Source organism: Falco biarmicus, chromosome 3, assembly GCF_023638135.1.
Source record: "Falco biarmicus isolate bFalBia1 chromosome 3, bFalBia1.pri, whole genome shotgun sequence".
Lineage (NCBI taxonomy): Eukaryota > Metazoa > Chordata > Aves > Falconiformes > Falconidae > Falco > Falco biarmicus.
This window is the reverse complement of record NC_079290.1, coordinates 113,223,186-113,235,941: the sequence shown is the minus strand read 5'-3', so window position 1 is coordinate 113,235,941 and position 12,756 is coordinate 113,223,186. Positions and strand designations below refer to the sequence as shown.

Below are 12,756 nucleotides of genomic sequence, written 5' to 3'. Positions count from 1 at the left end.
GGTATTGCTACGAACAGACTCTTTTTGTCGGGAAATACTGAAAAATGAATCATCTGAAAGAGATGCTACTGGGTCAAATTTGTCCAAAAAGCTGCTTTTTGAGAAACGACTGCAATGAACCGAATCGCATTTCCCTGATTTATTTTGGTAAGCGAGTCAGTTTTAAAAAGCAAGCACGCGTTCCCCGGAGCGCTCGCCGAGCAAGGCTGCGGCACGGCGGCGGGGCAGCGGGGGCGCCGCTCGTCACGGAGGGGCCGGGCCGCCGGCAGCGCAACGGCAGCCCGCAGGCGGCACCCGCTCCCACCGGCCGCCGCTCCCGCAGCGGGCCGGGCGCTAACAGGCCGCCCCCCTCCCGCCGGGCGCTTCCCGCCGCCGGCCGCGCCCCCGGCCCGCCCCTTCCCGATGGCGGCGGCGGCGGCGGCGGCGGGGCGGGGCGGCGGCGGGCCCGGGCGGAGCGGGCCGCGCCCCGGGCCAGGCCGGGGGCGGAGCGGGGCCGCCGCCGGGCGCTATTTGGGCCATGTGACGGGTCGGGCCCCGCTTGCCGCGCCTGGCGCCGGGAGGAGCTGGGGTGCCGCGGTTCTAGCCTCCCCGCCGCGGCGGGGGAGAGGCGGGCGCTGCCCTCTCCGCTGCGGCCCTGCGAGCAGCCTCCGGCGGGGCCCGGCTGCTACCATGGTCCGGCCGGCAGCCCGGGAACGGTAGGAGCCGGCGGGGGGCGGGCGGGCTCTACCGCCCAGGGCGGTGCGCGGCCGCGGCCTCCGCCCGACCCCGCGGAGCGGCTCCCCGCCGCGCTCCCCGCTCCGCAGCCGGCGGCCGCCGGGCGGGGCGCGGCCGGGCTCTGAGCGGCTGGCGGGCGCTTGCCCGGCCCGGTGCCGCCTCGCCTCCGCCGGGGGCCGGGTCCCGGGGGCGCGCCGTGTCGGCGGGGCGCGGCGGCTGGGCCCGGAGTGCCGGGGCCAGCGGGGCGCCCCCCGCCCCGCTCCGAGCGGGTTGGCGGGGCTCCGGGGGCGGCGGGGGCTGTCGCGGGGGGGCGGCGGGGGCCGGCTGACGCGGCTGCGTGTGGCTCCGGAAGGCAAACACCGGTCGTGTCGGCTCGGAGGGCTCGGACGCGTTAGGGCGGTCGGGTTGTTTGTTCAGTGTCGGTGGCTGCCGCGGTGGTCTCTGGAGCACACCTGACAAGGCCTAATTAATTTGTCTGTTTTTCTGCTTCATAAACCTGTGCTAATACAGCGGGAGCTTGTACAATGCTATAGCTGAGGTACCCGGAGCTGAGAGGTTGATCTGGCTGTAGCCATGTGCTGCGGCATGCCGTTTGCTCTCCGTATTCCCTGGCTGAGAAGTGGGTGGTCGGTGTGGCTGATGGCTGGTGGTGGCCGTTCCTGATTAGAAACCTACGGATTGCCTGAGCTATTGCTCAAGATAAGGAAGTTTACAAAATGATTGTAGAAATGGGAGTTGCTGCCTTGGAGAAAGATCAGCTCTTTTTTTTTTTTTTTTTCCTGATAGCAGTGAAGGATGAATTTTTGAACCTTTTGTCCCAGAAGAAGCCTTCACTTTTCCCACCCCTCTAACGTCTGATTTCTATACCAGATTCTGGATTGCAAAGCACAGCAGCACAGGTAGCTTAGTTTTGCTGGCTGTGAGTTGGCTGCTAAGTTACTGGGACCAAACCACGCAGCGTTTCCAGTGGCTTGCAGTAAAAGACATCTGGCTGTAAGATGGATGGGGTCAGAGTGGCTATCCTAGCCTGTGAGGAAGGCTGTTTCTGTGGTGAGGTGATAAGGGACCTACTGGGAATGTAAAGTGGCACGGCTCCATCACAAAGTGAATGGCAATGCTGAGAAGCACTTAACTGGCTTGAGGAGCATCTTCCCTGACCAACTGGAGGCTACTGTGCCTGTCTCCTCCCTGCTCTGTCAGTGTGCCCGGCCACTGCCTCTGTCGTGGCTCTTGGTGGTTGTGATGATGGATGCATAAAGCAGTGATTTATTCTTCTCCCCCCTTGAAAACAAGGGATGAACTTCAGCAGTGTATTCCTCTGGGGGGCATCGCATTGTTGCAGTACATCAGCAGCAGGCTTGTGCAGCCTCCCTCTGCTTTAGAGGTTACTGAAGTGCACTATAATGTGGTTGGAGTTTGTTTGTAAACTTATGCTAGATACTTTGGAGATGTGGGTTTGTGTTCTAGGAACTAGCTAGCTGATATGTGCTGCATTTGTGTGGAGTCAGGTCACTGCTGCTAGATCCTGGATGTGAAAAATGTGCTCTGCTCGTTGCTGTCTTGTGTTCCCATCCCCGCCCCCCCCCCCCCCCCCCCCCAGGTCCCCTACATTTCCTTTCCTCTGATAACGTGAAAGCAGTGTGCAAGGGCTTCTTGTCTTGTCAATTCTGTCTTGTGAGGGCTAATTAAGAATTTATGAGGTTACTGGAATTAAAAATCTGTAGCTGGTGAGCCAGTCAGGACACTGTACGCTAGGCTCTGTGAATGAGTGCAGACTGCTGATGTTTAATCTTCCAAGTCATAATGTAGGTTTTGAAGAATAAAAGATGTAGAAGGTAGTATGATCTGTGGCTGCCTGAGGTTTGTGTCTCTGGCAAATTTTGCTGCTGGTACCGCTGAATACACTGGAATTGGCACTTGATAGACTAGCTGTGATAGGCCAGTGCAAGTTGTGCTTATGGTTTTAGGGCTGTAGTATACGTGTACTGACTGAGTCTGGAGTCACTGAAGGTTTGTGTTGACAAGGGGAGTCAGGATTAAATGGTGTTGGCAGGTAGTATCAGTGGGATGATCTCAGCTGGGCTGTGCTTCATACTCTCTAGAAGGAGGCTTGTACATGTGTTAACTAGTAGAGTGGTGTAGCATTATAGTCGTGGAGAAGCAGCAGCACGGATTATACTTAAAAGCTCCATTCAGGTATGAGTTTCCGAACCTTGACTCTACCAAAGCCTGGTGTATGTGGCTTGCCATGAAACTGTTGCCCTGCTCCTTTGTATTTGCAGACATGTGATGTGCCTTTGCAAGTTAGGTTGCTGGTACAAGATAAAAGGTAAGACACTAGTTGCTTCCAGACAAAGCTGTGTAATGCCTGCAGAATAGAAGTGAGTAAGTGTCTGAGAACCAAAGTTACCAAACTGCAGTCATTGGACTGCTTTGCTGGTGGTCATGGCAGAGTGGGTTGATGTCAAGGTGTTGACTCACTTCCAGTTACTACGCTGCTCTGAGTGACAAAAATATCTTTCCTTACTCCGTGTGAGTAACAGCTACTGCTGCCACCATAGCAATAAATAATTGCTGGACGAAGTAGGGAATGAGTGCAGTTGCCCTTAGCAAAGATGGGAAAGGTGTTACAGGGAATGGCTGAACACACTTTGAGTGCAAGAGAACTGAGCTAAAAAGTACTAATTTCCAAGCACGTCATGGGGGAAAAAGTGCCACTGTTAACTGTGTTTCCCCAGGGACTACTAAAGTAGTGTAATCGCCTGAAAAGAAGTAGGGAGGGGATTGCTTGTAGATGCCCTTTAAACTCTGTACTGCTCTGCCCTACTGTGGGTAGCTTTGGAAGCTCCTGCTGTGACGTAAATTGGTCTGCTGCATTGATCGGGAAATCATCTTCCTGGTGATCATAATTGGTGAAGTAGTATCAAATCTAGAAAGAATATGTAATGGATTGGCCTTGGAAAGATCCAGCAGTCTTGTTGGGCAACTGAGTAGGATAGGAGATTGAGGAAACTCACTCTTGTTTGTTGCAGGATGCCTTCCTGGAAGAATTACAGTGAGTTGTAGAAATTAAAAGTAATGTATAAATGTACCGATGAGTGACTGAGATGCAGCCTTGTCTTACACATGGGAGAAGTGCAAACTGAGCTGTCCAGAGGGTATGAGGATGCTACTGGAAATCAGGATGTCTGGTTTGGTGCATACCATTGGGAGAACTTGTATGATGTTCTTGCATGTCTGCTTCTGCTTGCCTCACAGCTTAGAGGTCAAGAACAATCTGTTATCTACCCCGATCCTTTCACCAACGGACAGACTGATACATTTAGCTTATGTGGTTTCTCTACAAACAGCTTCACATAAATGTCACGAGGAAAGGTTGGAGAGCAGCAGAATGGATGTCTGTCTAGCTCTCACTGATGTTCTTTTGTCCTAGTTATCTTCCCTGATAAACTTGCAGTTATGTAGTAAACACTCAAACATGCGTTGCCAATGTAGTTAGGTATATGTTTGTTTGGCAACTCTTTGCTGACTTATTTGCAGGAATTGACATTCTTGGTGACAGTGAAATCTTCCTCCTGTTCAGTGGTTGGAATAACTGAACAAGTACCAAAGTACTAACAAATCTCAGAATGTCTTCATGGCAAGGCTTGACTTCCTTCCCTTGCAGTCAGTCTAGCTGGATGCTGCTTTTCCTTCTCAAAATACGAAGGTTTCATGTCACCCAAAATGTCTGTTGCAAATGTATCCTGTTATGGGGGATTTGAAAGCCAGCAACTTTCTAATGGTGACTCCTTAGCTAATCACTAGACAATCTGTCACCATCTGCCTATGGTCTTGAAACAAATACATCTGAGCTGTAGAAACGGGCTGTGCTAGTATGGTTTTGGTCCTGCAGAGGGTCAGAGTTACGGATCCTTTGCAGTCATCCATCTGGAAACTTTTTTTTTTATACAGCAAATGTGATTTAAATCTTCATTCTGGATGTTAATTGGGTAGAGGATTTCCTTTCTTCTGTAGCTGTGGGGTGGCACAAGCTGTCTCAACTCTGTGTAGGGGAGGAAACACAGCTGACTTTCCCTAGTAAAATTTGGTGTGAGCTGGATGCTACATTGAGGTACACCCCTTGCATGTCAAGACAGTGAGTAAGGGTACTGACAGGACAGTCAGCTGAACCGTGAATAATGTCCTACTGTTGAGCTGAGGTTGAGTAACACTGAAACTGTCCCAGCCCCATGGATGCCTGGGTACTGCAGGCTGCCTCTGCAGAGGCCCCTTCATGGGAAAGAGCACGGGCAGGAACGGCTCGAGCATGCTAACTGTGCATTTGAGCTCTGGGTCTAGGCCACTGCAATGAGCAGATGCAAGTGCTGGCTAGTGAGATGGGTGCTTGGTGCTGTCTGATGACTGCTGGGGACAGTTCTTTGTCACATGTTGTCATGCTTAGGATTGGGCTTAAGGTCCAGAGCTTTCCAGGGCAGCTGGTGCTTGTAGCAATCTGACAGTATTGTGTGTGCCCCAGGGAGTGTGGTTTAAAGGGATGAGTGTAGGGCTGCAAGCCAGGGACAGCTGTGGGCTGATCCTTCCTTTTTATACATCTGACTTGATGTGTGGCCTTGCTTCAATCCCTCAAGGTTTTACTTTAGGGTTTATAAAAAAGGGAGAAAATAAAGCTAACTCTTTTCTTCTTTGATCACCTTTGGCAGGGAAGGAATCTAATACCAGGCTATATTTTATGGGCTCTACCCTGTGGCTCATCAAAGCATTTGGAATAGATAAGACTTAGGATGCAGGAATTTCTGGCAGTGGGGTGGGAAGGGTGGCAGTGTGGAAGTGCCACAGCTAGGAGCGAGGTCTTAGTGTGCCGTTGACTTTGTATGTTTCATTAATGTAGTGGTTGTTTTGCCACCCTCCTTCCTGGTTTTATGTTGTGCTTAAGCAGCAATGAACTTCAGTTTTCAAAGATTTTTGGATTAACATATTTTTCTGATCTTAAGGCAAGGGCAGGCAGCTGTTTCTCTATTATCTGTTTTCCTTAACCCTGGGCAGTCTTGTCCACTAACATTTTCTTGTCTTACAGCTTTGCTAGTTTTTCCTGTTCTAGAACATGGGAAGACAGACTTCAGACTGAAGCAGCGCTGCCACTGTATAATAAGACTTTCAACCTGCAGAACCTTCCCTGGGAGGGGAAAGCTTTTTCATTAAAAAGAAGCAAAAAAATTCACCACTATCTGCTTGATTTCAAAGTGAGAGCAACAACTTTTAACGTTGGGGCAGAAGTTGGTAATGTCTGAATGGAGTTACCAAACATGGGCTTTTTCTTTTAGCCTGGGAGGGGAATTTGATAAAGCTTGTAAGTCAGAGCAGCTGTGTAGATGTTCATTTCGAACTTCTTTCTTTGGATTGCTGGTATGTTATCAAGTCAGAAATCTGTCCTGAGGAGATCCCAGATGGGACCTTGACACCATAAATGTACAAAGGCACTTGGTTGCACAAAAACTGCAGAAACAACTTGGTTCTAAAGAACGTGAGCCACAGATGGTAAACAGCCAAGAAAAGCAAGCAAGGGGTAAGGCCAAGCCATTCCCTACGTGAGAAGGCTACGTTGGTCTCGGATGTTTAGAAATTCTTAGTTTAAACTTTTGAGAACCTCACTGTGGATAAATTCTAGTGTGAATGGCCTTTTGTAAGTTAAACTGTACATTAACTAGGGATGTGAAAAATGCCTGGATTCCAGCTACACTGTTTGGAGGCTTGAAAGAAGTCCTGCTGTTTGCCAAAGTACAGTTTTTACCCGTATACCCTAATTCAGTGTTGTACGTTGCTTCAGAATCCCTGGGTCTGTAGTGGTGTGGCCTAGTGAGCCATGCTGCAGAAGCATTCCTTCTCAGTAGGAAGGGAATAATGACCCTTGACAAGCTTCCAGACCCCGCAGTCTTTGGTCCATACTGTGGAGGAGCTGGGACACTGGGTATGTGGAATGAATGGGGTTGGTGCTGTGTTGTCAGCACTTTTACGTGGGACCTATCTCTGATAGGCAGCCTCCCCATGCTGTTTAAAGGCTAAACTTTAGATGTTTAAATGTTAGAGAACCTGGACAGTGGGAGTGGGATTGCTTTGCTCCTTAATAATCCTAAGGCATTAGTACATTGGGCACTTAGTTTCAAGTCGTGCCCATGTAAAGAAATAACCTAAAATTTTGTGGCCCAGCTGGTAAGGGATAAGCTGAACTGGGAGAATTGGCATTTATGGCCTAGTTCCTGTGAACTGTTGAACAGCTGCAAAGAAACCTGTTGACTTTTGCTGAAAAGAGGTTTGGAGCTTATGTGAATCCAGAAAGTGCCTGGGTTGACTCCTTTGGGCAGGAAACGTAGTTGCTTGGACTTTCTCTTCAGAGATTGTGGTAGGTGTGAGCTGCTGTAGGCTGTGCTGTGTTGTTACCCTCCAGTTTGCTGTCAGGTTCTGCACTGCTGGCTTGAACGCTTGGCTTCCTTGCCTGATGTCCCATACAGCTTCACTACTGACGTTTTGGGGCTTTCCATGTGGCATGTTGTGCATTTCCAGCTGGAACAAAGTGGAGCCGGGGGTGGGAGTGAATCAATCTACTGAACATGTTTTGTTTGTGGTGGTTTGGTTGTTTGGTTTTTTTTCATGTGAGCCAGGGCACTGCTTTCCTCCCTAATACAGCTTTTTTGGAGTGCTGTGTGTCCCTCTTGCAACAAGGATCAGGCAGTTATAAGTGGTTTCAGCCTCAGATGTTACTCTAGTATGGATTCAGGCACATATGTCTCTTAGATCTTGCTAGCATGGCTTAGTTTCCAGCCCAGGAGGAAAAGAGTAGAAGGGCTGAGACATGGCACTGATTCCAGCAGGGTACTGCTGTAAGGTTAGGTATGTGGCACACAGTCTTGCCAGTGTACAGTTGTGTAGAAGTCAAAAAGGGCAGCTGGTCTGCTGTGAAGTGGCTGTGAGCTTGGGTAAAGGTGAAAATCCAGGGACTCGAAGGCAGACCAGCATGGCAATATGCTACTGGTCTTCCAGGTTGTGGGTCTGACTTCCTCTATGCTGGGATAGGGAGAAGAAAGGGGGAAGTGTGTATCTTATATTTGTTTATAAGGTTTCATTTCAGTGGCTGAGATTGATCGTGGGATTTGGATACAGTAGTTCATTTATGATAGCTGCCTTAGTTGATGGACTTCGAGATGATCTTCTCAAGGACCAGCAAGCTGCTAAGTAGTTTAACTTTCTTAACTTGGTGTTTGCAAGAAGCAGCTCTTGAAGGAACTGAACTTTCCTGGAAGGCTCGCTCTACATGTTCCCCAGCTGAATCTTTCTTGTTTTGAGATCCTGATTGTCCTCTGGGTATGTGCTGTAAGATGTTGTCTTTCAGTGGTACTGCTGAAGGAGCAGGTCATATGTGCCCACACAGGCCCAAATCTATGCTTGTGGCATGAATAACATCAAATCCTGAGGTTTTATCTGAGTAATCAGATAAAACCTGGTGTGTGGACACTGAACTGGATTTGCAAGAGGCATAGCTTTGTGTGTCAATACTTTTAAGTGGGAGGAGACACCTGACTAGAGAGAGCCTGGAAGGAGCAGTAACCCACATCTGCAGGCAGGCTGTGATTGTGCAACTGCACTCCTGCTTGTTCCATAGCCAGAGCAGTCCACTGTTTTACTAGGGGATACTTGCCAAGTATGCCGTGTCACTCCAGGATGGCAGATGTGTCCAGATGTTTGCCTCTGAGGAACTCCAGTGAGTCTGCTGCTTCACTGAGCTTACTAGTTTTGGAAGAGGAGAATCTTGGTATGCAAGTATACCTAGCAGCATACTTAGTGGTGTTTTTTCTATGAGAACTTCCTGCTGTGCACATTTTCTCCAAAAAGGAATTTGGCTGTGACTCATGAGGTGCCTTCAGTTTTTGTCCCTTGGTGTAGACGTGGCTGTAAGTACATGCTGGTATTCCCTTCCCAGCCATATCCCTCTAGGTAGAACAGCTCAGCTTGCTACTGTGGGCACAACCATGTGGCAGCACGTTAACAGTGGGAGTGAATGGAATTTCCAGTGACGGCACGTTGCTGATGGGACATGTGCAGTGTCCCCTGACTGAGCTTAGTAGGCAGAAGAAGGTTTGGGCTTTAGGCCAGAGGGGTGGCATGGCTTTTGGTGTGCATCTAGGAACATACAAGAGCAAGATATGAGGATGGCTTATCTTTGGCTGGACCGTGTCTTGCGGGATAAGTGTTGCAACACTTTTCTGTGAAAATGAAGAAGGATGGCTGTTACTGGTTCACTGTTTCTGGTAAGAAATAAGAATTGAATGGCTTTTGGAGCTTTATGTGGGAAGAGATTTGATGCAGATAAGACCTTAGTGGGCTCTGGGTAGCAGTGTGCCGTAGACCTTATATTAAGGCTGGTGACAAGTCCTCCTGTGTATTTGAGGTACAAGAATGGTTTTCAAGTTTACAGTCATTAAGGTGAAGAGGAGGGATAGAGTATTGTAACCACTACTGTTTTGGAGGCATGTGCTCTTATGTTATTTGGATTAGGCTGTCTTCAAAGCTTCCAGGGAATACCAGCAAATGCCCAGTCTAAACTGTTCTTGAAAGAACACTTGGCCTCATGGGAATCTCCATTTCAAGGTGCAGAAGTACGGCAGAAGGCTTATCAGTGATTTTTACTATTGAGATGGTTTTTCTGCAGTACTCGATATACTCTTGAATCTTGTTTTGACACCTGCAAAACAAGCTTGCCATGGAAACGGTGTCTGAGCCAGGGTTGTGGTGCTATGTGGTGGAAGTGGTGCTGGACTCGGTGGAAGTCCTGTCCCGAGGCTTGAGTGGACAGAGCAGCTGGCCCAGCAGGTGGCAGGCTGGCAGCAGGGAGGGCTCTGCAGCCTGCTGGATGTCACCCTCTTCTGCTTGCAAGTCTGATAAAAAAAGCTGGGCAGTCCCATTAATACATGCCTAGATGCATTTATCCACGGTGAATATCGCTGTAGCCAGCTCTTTAAAGTCCTCGTATGGTGTTGCCAAAGCATTGGGATTATCTTTAGGGGATGGGCATGCAGGGTGACTTGAGCTTGTACTTCCATTGAGTATCACAAGTAGTAGTGTGATGAATTGACTGTAGAAATAAAACTGCAAGGTAGGTTATTTTTTTCCTGATGTGAGGTTTTTAAGGCAGGAAAACACTGCTGGATGTGGTGGCTGTGTTTGATATTCCAGGCATTGGGTATTCTAGGCGGTTTACATCTGTTCTATGTTTGGGAGGTTGTGATGCACTGAATGGTGGGTGGCAGTGGCTACCTTATTACTTTCAAATTGACGCTTGTACACAGCAAATCTTGGCAAGGCCATCCAGCCCTCTCAAAAGGAGGAGTAAGGGCTTCGGTACCAGCTGACAAACAGTTGAATGTACTTTGGCTGAGACTGACCAGCCTTAGAAAAGACAGATGCTTATACTGAAGGGAGCAGCTAACATAACTGTACTTACCTCTACAATTCTTACTTGCTAAGCAATGAAAAAGCAAGGCAGCTTACCTTTTCTCTATGTTCCTAAGTATATTGAGTGTATCTTTCTTAAGAACAGGTCTTTTTTGCTATTTCTACAAGGTTTCTTCCTCTGTGTTTCTTAAGTTCTATTAATGTGTTTCAAACTTGGTTTCCTAATTGGAAACTTTCCATTGATGTCATGGGAGCTTTCTGTGGCCCACATCAAATAGCTTCGTTCACCAGGAATTAATTGACTGTACAAATGTTTATATTAAACACTTATTTAGAAGGCATGTTGACTTATGAGGACCTATGATGACTGTGGTATGTTGGGAGGATAGGTTGACTGTACAGCTTTTGTCTTGCCTTTGAACTGCAAAAGTGTGGGCAGCTGTTTAACGTCTAGATAAGACAAGTCAGGCTTGCTTACATGTAATAAACTTGTCCCATCACTGACTGTTGCACTGTTTCTTGTCTCTTCCATTGAAGGGGGCTTTGAATGGGTAACCTTAATGGAAAGGTCTCAGATGGCAATGTCTGGAATAGTCACAGCAGAAAGCTGTCGGCATAATTACAGGTACTGGAATTCTGCTGCTTTAGGAAACCTGCAGTTTAGTCGGCTGAGAAGCCCTAGGGAGGGAAGGAAGAGATAGTGAACATGCATGTTCTTCAAACTGTGCTTACTTGGGCTTCTGTAGGTGGTGTCAGGGCATTTGGAAGGTGGAAATAGAACAGGTAAAAGGCATCTTAGCATCCCCTGTCAACCCCAGATAGACCTCAGACACTGAGCAGTGGCCATCTCTCTCCTGTGGGAGATTGTGCTTCTTCCTAATTTAAAGGAAAGATCTTTCCAAAGCTGCTCAGGGTGTTAAGGAACCTTCCTTATGAACATCATGTGCTAGTAGCTACTGTCTTAGCAGGTAGCTAATCAAAACATTTGCATCGGTCAGCTTTGCAAGACTTGCTGGACTTCTGTGCTAAATTTCATTATCACGTGTGGCTGTGTACTCTGTGTATGCAAGACCAATCTGTTCCATAGTTATAGGGAGCACGGCAAAGTCTTCTGTGGAGCTGCACACTGTGTGCTGTTATTTTGCTGTTGAGAGGGCAAGTAACCTTAGAAGATTTATTGTTTGAATCTAAATTACAGGAAGAGCAAGGCTTTAGGTATGACTTTGATAGCTAAAATGAAGATAAATGATGGGCAGAATATTTTCAGGCAAAGAATGATTAGATACTTTTTCACTGCTCTTTCCGAAAGTTATGATAATGGACTGCTGTCAGACTAAGCTGCCTAGAAAGGCAAAAGTGTCTCTACACAAACTCAAACTAAGATCTCTGGTATGGTGCCCTGTCTTGAAAACAGGGTAGATGCTTGATACCTGAAGGAGGAGATTGTTTCCTTTACACAAATTTTCTTTCCAGTATCCTTCCTCAAACTGCTGTTGAAGTTGTTGTGGATACTTCTAATTGCAGTTTTTCCATGTTCCAGCACCGTGCCTGTTGCTCGTGTAACTGTTGATGAAGCTGAGCTGGGAGACTTTTTGGAACTGGATGATTTGGGAGAAATATTCTTGTGGCTGGGTGTAAAGATGGACTGCTACACACAAGACGTAATCTTGTGAGTCTGGATGATTATGCTAAAGTGGCCCAGAGTAAAAATTTCAATGCTTTCAGATGCTGTCTGAGAAGGTGACACTTAAAGCTGTTTAATGTCGAAAAGCCTGTACAAATCTGTCTCTTCAGCCAGTATATAGTTTCTTCAACAGTATAGCCCTCTGCATGATTCGGAGCATGGCTGTCTCCTAACCAATTGTTCTAGTTCCATCTGCTGAAACAACTGATGTGAACTGTTAATTCGTGTGCGGGTTTCTTTGCAGTGGATAGGCACTACTACTACGTAAACTAGCAGTGTTGTACCTAATCATACGGATTTGAACTGTTGCTCAAACTAAATGATTGAAATGCAGCTTAATGTTGGCACACAGGAGGTGATGAGGAAGCCCCTTAAAATACCATTTGATTTACAGATTTTTAACTAGTTAAAACTGTTGTGTTGCATAGGAATGCATTTCTGAGTGTCCCAGTAAGACTAAGGGACAGATTCCACTCCTTGCCACTTGAACCAGCTGCTCTGGACACTAACCAGTACTGAAGTAACTGTGAACAGTGCTGTAGGTGCATGTCTTGCTAGTGCTTTTTGGCAAAAACATTTGTTCTGTATTACCGCAACTGTTATTTCCAGGAAAAAGTTGCTTTTGAACATCTGGCCACCTTACAGTACAGATGTCCTCTGAAGGCAGCAAGTGAATTCCTGCAGCAGCAGTTTGTATTATGTGCTTTAATCCAGTTCATTTGAGCATGTCCTGCATTTTCAAATCTGATTTGTCTAGTTGCGCTTGTACAGGGATAAAACTTCAGGCAGTCAGGCTAGAGTGGCTTTCTAAAATTGCTATGTTATGTGAAGCCTCTTGCTGGATGATGTAAGAACCCAAGCTTTTGGTCACCCTGCCTATCCCAAAACCACCACAGCAATTTTCAAGGACC

General features: G+C 47.7%; 1 protein-coding gene across 6 annotated transcripts in view; it reads left to right on the top strand.

Moving 5' to 3' along the window:
- The first annotated feature begins 240 nt into the window (after positions 1–240).
- The window catches only part of SPSB1 (splA/ryanodine receptor domain and SOCS box containing 1), a 38,594-nt gene continuing 26,078 nt past the window's right edge, over positions 241–12,756 (top strand). For 3 of the 6 annotated variants that reach the window (XR_008820772.1, XR_008820773.1, XM_056331959.1), the window contains exon 1: positions 241–695. The gene's annotated coding sequence lies outside the window, so the exon portion shown is untranslated. Of the gene's footprint in view, positions 696–5,813; positions 5,958–12,756 lie in introns of those variants that run through there. The other 3 variants (XM_056331956.1, XM_056331955.1, XM_056331957.1) reach the window with 3 other exon arrangements.